Source organism: Dama dama, unplaced genomic scaffold, assembly GCF_033118175.1.
Source record: "Dama dama isolate Ldn47 unplaced genomic scaffold, ASM3311817v1 ptg000270l, whole genome shotgun sequence".
In the NCBI taxonomy this organism is placed as follows: domain Eukaryota; kingdom Metazoa; phylum Chordata; class Mammalia; order Artiodactyla; family Cervidae; genus Dama; species Dama dama.
In genome coordinates this window covers 140,452-148,017 of record NW_026871048.1, presented here as the reverse complement: position 1 = coordinate 148,017, position 7,566 = coordinate 140,452, and the positions used below count along the sequence as shown (strand labels likewise).

The window sequence follows — 7,566 nt, the reverse complement described above, 5'->3', positions numbered from 1 at the left end:
TATGGTCCACTATGGTCTAAGTAGAAAAGTTTCTTAGTTTTATTTATGAAACATCCTGTTTGGCTAATTAGGAATTCCACATCCTATTGAGGTGCATATTCTCTAACCCACCCTGGACCACAAAGTAGCCAACCCAATCCAGTGGAGAGTGGAGGAGTGTCTGGGGGAAACAGTGTGAGAAATTCCTGCCCCGCCTTCACAGGGCCAACAGTCACCAGGCCCTGCAAGCTCTGTCTCATCACTCACACGCATCCTGTAGCCCAACACACAGGGCTCCTCACACCCGCTCGCATCACAGATGGAGACCTGAGGCCACGGGGTTGGGCATCTTCCCAAGACCACGTGTGTGCTAGTGAGGGCCAGGGTGGGCTCAGAGCTCTGGTCTCAATTTCTCTGGAGCCCCCGCCCTTCCCGCCCACCCCAGGCCACAGCCTGACCTTCCAACTTCTCACGCCTTCCTCTTCTTAGTGCTACACGATGCCTCTGAGGTGACAAAAAGCAGGCCCACAGAAGGAAGGGGACAAGGAGAATCAGAAGCACCATGGGGCTGCTCTGTGGTTTGCTGAGAACTGACTCTGCTGGGGGCCGGCATCCTTGTCCAGTCCAAACACCTCCTGCGTGAGGGCAGCACCCTGTCCCTGCTGCTGCCATGGGGCCTCCTGCCCACTGGAACCTGCCAGGCTAACCAGCTTCTCGCCGAGCAGGAGGGAGGGAAAGCCTGACTGTATGGTTCCAGCGCCCACTGGGATAAGGCCCTACAGGAGTCTCCTCTGATACAGAAGGGAAGGGAACACAGGTGGACCCCCAAGGCTCCAGGTCTCTGCAGCCGCAGCAAGGGAGGGGAGCAGGTGGAGGGCCTTTGGTCTGGGGACAGCCAGAGCTGTCCTCCAGAGTCCTTACAGCCTCCAGAGTCCTTACAGCCTCCAGAGTCATGTCCCTTACATCCTCCAGAGTCATGTCCCAGTGAGATGAACTGACCAGATGCAAAGACTTGTCAACCTGCTTAGAAGCAGAAAGGCCACAGAGAAGCCCAAGTCGAAACCTGGAGCTCATCCAGGCCACCAGTCCTTAGGCAGAAAGGCCCCTGGGAGAGCTTCTTCCACACCCTCTTAGATCTCCCCTTTCAGACACCAGGGACTGGCCCTCACACAGGGCAAATGACCTTGCTACTGGCAGAGGTGGGAGACAGTGCCCTGGGGCCTTGGAATACGGGCCTTTCCAAGGTGCCAGTCTGTACCCTACACACTGATTTTTCAAGAACTGTGGCCCACACCCAGCCTCTCATCCTTTTTCAAATACAGGTAGACTGGGGCTTCCTTTGGTCACATATAGCTCAACAAGTCAGACATGTCCCTGGGAGTGAGTGTGTGTAAAGCAGGGCCCTTGAAAAACACCTAACCCGTGAGCCAACAAAATCATTCGATGGACCTGTCATCTGGGTAACTGAGAACAGGTCCACAGTGGTGGTGGGAACAGGGGCAGGGGCAGGGAAGATCAGAGCTGGCCTCGAAGAGGACCAGTGAAGTGCTTGTTTTCAACAGAACAGGCTGTACCTTGAGCCCCCAGTCAAGTACTTCAAAGGTTAGTTATCCAAATAGACTCAAGTTGGACGTGGGCAGCCAGGACTGCAGGTAGCAGAAGCCCAAGCACCCCACTGACAAAAGGAAACAGGGCTTTCAAAGCAGCCTCCAAGGAGTCTGAATCTGAGGCTCTGGGGAGGGGAAAAGCACATGCAGGTGTTCCCAAAGTGAACGCTCTAGGGCCACCAGAGTGGTGTTTATGGAAAACTTGGAAACTAAAGGCAACAGCGTGTGATCTGCAGTGGGATGACGCCTGGGGGTGGGCAGAATGCGGGAGGCTGTAAGCTCAGTGGAGCACCTGGCTTTGCCCTCCCACATGACATCCTGGGGAATCTATGTCTCAGGTGCTTGGGAACAGTCAAGTGGAATATGAGGTCGCTCCACTGTGCTCAACCACAGCCCTCCTGTGGGGAGAGCTCGACCTGGGGGGCGGTGGGGGCAGGACAACAGGAATCTGACTTTGGGGCCAACTGAGTGGGACCAACCAGCCAGCAGCACCAGCCAGAAGACAACAAAGGCAGAAGGGGAAAAGGATGGGAGGGGGGCATCAACTCAGGCAGAGCTAATCAGCCCACTATGGACCCCATCTTCTGGGAGGGACAGTCACCAGGGGCCCATCTGACCCCTGGGATCTCTCTTGGTGGTAGCAGACCTAGGACTTGCCAGGGCCTAGCCCTTCAGCAGAAGCCAGCCACAAGCCTGCATGTTGCTAGTGAGGGGAGTGGAGACAGGGGAACATTTGACAACCCATCCAGGGCCTGGCCCCCTGAAACAAGGCAACTGGCAGCAGATGGGAGCCTTTGTAGGCAACCTGAAACCTACGCTTCTGTGCTTTCAGACAAGAGACAAGCTGGGGATCCCATCTCTGTCCCCAGACTGCCTCCCCCACACTGGGCCAAGGCTGCCTCTCCACATCACCCCTGTGACATCATGAAACAATTAAGGAAGCTGACCACTTAATTGGCTGCCTGTCCCATGACCCAGATTCTAGACTCTCCAGAGAGCTTTTTTGGGGCACCCCAACCCTGGTCTGAGGCCCTTCTGCCCTGAGCATTCAACGCTTGGGTAGAGAATGCTCCTGAGCTAAACTGACTCCATGGCTAGTCAGAGTTCTCAGGAGGCATGGGCAGCCCTGCTGGCCCCATCAACTGACAGGGAGCCCACAGCAGTGGACCCCCATGATTACTCCCCGGTTCCAAACGTGGATTCAAGGGAGGCTTTGGAGAAGCAGGGTGACCAACCCGAGAGCCCAGATCCGGGCTCCCAAGTATACCTGACCCCACAGGGCCCCAACCCAGAAATGGTCAACAAGGAAGATAACAACACCATCCTTGGGCTGTCCTTCCCCAGGAAGCTCTGGATGATCATGGAGGATGCGGCCTTCACCTCTGTGCACTGCAGCGACAAGGGAGACACTGTGGTCATTGAGGCAAATCTCTTCCAGACGGCGGTCCTCCAGCTCAGGGGCGCAGACCAGATCTTCAAGACAGACAGCATCAAGAGCTTCATCCATGAAGTGAACCTGTATGGGTTCAGTAAAATCTGCCCTTCGAGGTGCTCTGCAGGGAAGAAGAAGCTGATGGTAAGGTAGAAAGCCCTCCTGGGGAGACTAGACTAGATGAGCTGAGTGCTGGACAGGTTTCATTTCCCAGAAGAACATTGTTATCATGAGAGGGTAGTTAAGGAAAGAGGAGGAAGCAGGGTCTGTCATGTTCCACCACCCCCCTTAGACAGGATCCACAAGGGTGACTCCAGACCCTGCAGGGCCACTTGATGCCAGGGACCACCAGTAACACCTTAAGTGAGGCTGGCCCCAGGGGAGCTCTAGGGAGCAGCGTGCTAGGGCTTCATAACCTGCCAGGAATGAAGAGACCTTGTCTCCATACTTAGGCATGGCCAGGATGGTGGTAGGGAGGAGGGTGGTGAGGAAGGCTCTTCTCGCCCTTGCTGTCTAAAGTGATTCGTTTCCTTTCAGATCTATCGCAACTTCAACTTTCAGAGAGACAAGTCTCTCCTCCTGCAGAACATTTGGAGGAAAGGTCACCACCACCACCAGCGCAACAACCACCCCAAAGAGAAAGAAGCGAGAAGTGGAGACCAGATGCTCTCCTCGATTCCATCATGAGTTCACCCAAGAGATGGACAAGAACGCCCAGAATGGAACCCCAGAAACCCCCAGCCTGCACTCATTTCTGTTCTCTGGCCTTTGATCTGTGTGCAATCAAGCCAGGTGGGCCAGGGGAAACCATCTCCCCAATGAGCAGGGTGGCCCCAGTGATGAGGGCATGTCCAGCAATGCCACGTCTGTACCCCTGCCTACTGCTGGAAGGGAGGGAGCAGGGGAACTGACTGACAGCCCCCCGGAGTACCCAAGTTACAATTTGGTGATGGCTGTGTACAAGACCTTTTACTCCACCATGATGGCAGCCCTTTCAGTCATGGCCCCAGATGAGGCCTCTGAGGCGGAGGAGTAGCAGGAAGAGTCCTCAGATTACAAGGGTGCCCTCCATGAGCAACTCAAGCACAAACAAAATTCCTGAGCTTCCAGATCCCTAGGGACACTCAAAATCACTCTCTTGTAATAAAAAAATCGATTTATGTTCTAATAAATTAAAGTGAAACTCTGTGGGAGTAAAGTATCAAATGAGAACTGCGAGTCTGTGTTCTTTATATTTGTCCATGTGATTCACACTGCACAGGATGAGCCCAGAGAGGCTGCAAGCCCATGCCCCAGACAGGCTTCGGTCTGGTCCCCATGGTCCCTTTTTTCTGAAGCAGCAACATTTCACACTCTCAGCCAAGAGTGTGGTTGCTGAGTTGAGTGCAGAGGCCAGCACAGGATGGGCTTGTTCTTGGACCTTGGTTCCTGACAGTGGGGGTGTCACTTTCCATGAGTCATGCATCCTGAAGTGGAAGGTGCTCCTCAAGGATCCCCCGATGATACCACAAGTTTCTGATCAGCAGCTGAGCATCTCCAACTCTCGATCCATGGCCCTCCCTAAGATGCTCAGCAGAAAATAGGGTCACTCACCCCACCCACCAAGAGCCTTGCAAACGCATGACCCCAAACCCAAAGATAAGTACAAGGTTCCCACAAGGTGAACATCAGCCCTTCTTGCTCTTCCCTCACAGCTGTATTGACGAGCCTGTGTTTGGATGTGATGCGTACAGGCAGCGTGTCCAACATGCAGGCCTTGTCTTGGCTCACAAGACAGTTTACAGCAGGGCAAGGGTCACCTGCAAGGACACACTGCGGCCTGTTTCTGGGCCTGCGGGCCTCTCTACCAGCCCGAGGCCTCGCTGTCTGCTTATGCTCAGCCTGCCCCCAGCCTTCCCCCATTACTCCCTGGGCACTGTTTGGACCAGAACAGAGAGGGGAAAACACTAGCCGATTTCCTAACAACATGTTTCTCTCAACCACCCAGATCCAGCAGAGCCAAAGTTAGTGGCAACACTAGCATTCTGTAAAGGTCAAAGGCCCAGAAACTCTCACTGAGTCCAGAGCAGCACCACATGAGGGGAGTCCCTGCCCCGGGCCCCACACCAAGTGGGCACCACAGGGCATGACTGATTCAAACACAACCAGATGCACATGTCCAGGGTGGGGTGGGAACTCAGGGTGTCACCATGTGCTGATCTCTCAGTCACCTCCCTTTTGAGAGCCCAGTCTGGACAGGACTCCTGCCCAAAGGGGTTCCGGTGCTAGGGGATGTCCACCTGGAAGATGTCCCTCCCACCCCTCCCTGGCAAGGCCTGCAACAGCCAGCGGGATTTGGCGAGCACAGTCATTTACTTCTGTCGCAGGTCGGGTAGCAGGGCTTGAATCTCCAGCTCTTCCACCTCGTCGGGACCTAGGTTTTCTGGGCATAGAAAAGTGTCCCCAGTGTCCACAAGACCTGTGTGCAAAGACAGGAGACAGAAAGAGAACAGGGTCATTCAAAGCCGTGCCTCCTAGAGACGAAGACCGTATCATGGAGGGGACGCGAGGTGAATTGGGTCCTCTGGCTGAGCAATTCAGACTGGCTCACCTTGGCAAAGGGAATTCAGGGCAAGACCAAGCGAGGGAGGGAGCAAAATGAAACGGAGAGGCCTGGTGCTCCAGGAACCCACCAGGCCATGGGGAGCTCTCAGTCTGCCCACTGAAGGCCGCAGGGACAGAGCAGGAGGGCCCCGGTGGGGACCCTGTGAACATCAGGTCCCCAAACGTTTTGCCAGCAGACAGGGGTTGCTGTGGGGCCTCCCCGCTGGGGAGTCAGGGGACTTGCTCAGGCCCGGCCGCAGGCAGTGGGGGTGGAACTGCCTGGGTTCCCAGGCTGGGTGCTGTGCTGCCTCTCATGGTCTCTGCTGGGCACACACACGTGGGGACACACATACACACACACGTGGGGACACACATACACACGTGGGGACACACACACGTGGGGACACACACACACACGTGGGGACACACACACACACGTGGGGACACACACACGTGGGGACACACACACACATGGGGACACACACACACATGGGGACACACACACACACGTGGGGACACACACACACACGTGGGGACACACACACACATGTGGGGACACACACACACACACGTGGGGACACACACACACGTGGGGACACACACACACACGTGGGGACACACACACACACATGGGGACACACACACACACGTGGGGACACACACACACACACACACAGAGGCAAGTGCCACGTACAGACCTGGATGTGCCTCTGCCTCAGAGCACAAATGAGGACTGAGGCCCAGAGTGGTGGTCAGGGAACCCAGCCACCGTCTCCCAGCCCAGGCACCCTCTCTGTCCCTCTGAAGAACTCTCAGTCCCCTCTACACCCCACCAACTGGTTCAACAGAAAACAAATGATCACAACCTGGCTGAGATCCAGGGCAGCACCGCAGCCAGGCAGTGCAGGGCAGGGCATCACTTGCCCACAATCACTGTGCAGCCAAACTTGTCCCCATCCCACAGCAAGGCCTGGATCTGGGCGGGGCTCACCCCCAACCTCTTCTTCAGCAGCTCCCACCAGGCCACGTACTCCCAGTCCCCGGTGCACCATGTGGACAGCCAGGGTACAGTGCTGGGTCTACATAGCATGGGCCACCATTGTATCTCCAGGGTCTTGACACTCTTTAAGACGAAACCTGCAAAATGCTGTCAGAAGGACAGACAGCTAAACTTCATCTCCCAGGGCTCCCAGGGCTCCCAGGGCTCCCAGGGCCTCTTGTTGCTGCAGATATACAGAACCACAAAGGTCTGGAGCTTGATACAGCAGTCTCCAAGCTCACAGCCCTGGGCTGGACCTCAGCCCTATGAACCTGAGCTTCCTTCAAGCCTGCTGACGCAAAATGGGGGATGGTGGTCAGAGAGGGCTGACTCCTTCCATCTGTCTCCACATGGTCTGCTGACAGGTGGATGGTGACCCAGAGGACACATCCATCACATGGAGATGGTGGGGAGGTCAGGAAGGAGGACGAGATAGCAGGAGAGAGGCACGTGGTGAGTTCCAAGACAGAGGGCCCCAAAACACTGGGAGCATTGAGGAGGGAGGGCAAGTCCCTGGCTTCACAGCCCAGAGGCTGGGCTCTGGTCCTCTCCCAGCACAGACAGGCACTGTCCTGGGCTTGACTTCCCCCACCCAGGCCACCACCCCACCCCTCGGCTCCCGGCCCCATCCCTGCCCATGCTCTGCAGATCCCCCATCTCAGCCCAGGGCTACTGAGGGCAGTTCCATGCTAACCAATCTGGCCTTGGCCCTGGGGCTGCCCTGGACCTCAGACGGCCCTGCCAGGTGTCTTCCCCATGCCTTTGGGAGCCACCTTCCTCCAAACCCTTCACACACCCTGGCCTCCACTGCCAGCTGATGCCACAGCTCTCACCCAGAAACTCGAGAAAGAACAAAGGAGTTCAGGGACTACTGGGACGGGCACACTCTGTGTCATCACCAGGGCCTGGGACAGCACCACACAGGG

General features: G+C 56.2%; 2 pseudogenes; one reads left to right on the top strand and one right to left on the bottom strand.

Annotated features, from left to right (window-relative positions):
* Positions 1 to 2,676: 2,676 nt before the first annotated feature.
* On the top strand, positions 2,677 to 4,120 carry LOC133053774 (heat shock transcription factor, X-linked member 3-like; annotated as a pseudogene).
* Positions 4,121 to 5,282: 1,162 nt separating this feature from the next.
* Positions 5,283 to 6,778, bottom strand: LOC133053779 (EOLA-like protein; annotated as a pseudogene).
* Between the last annotated feature and the right edge of the window lie 788 nt (positions 6,779 to 7,566).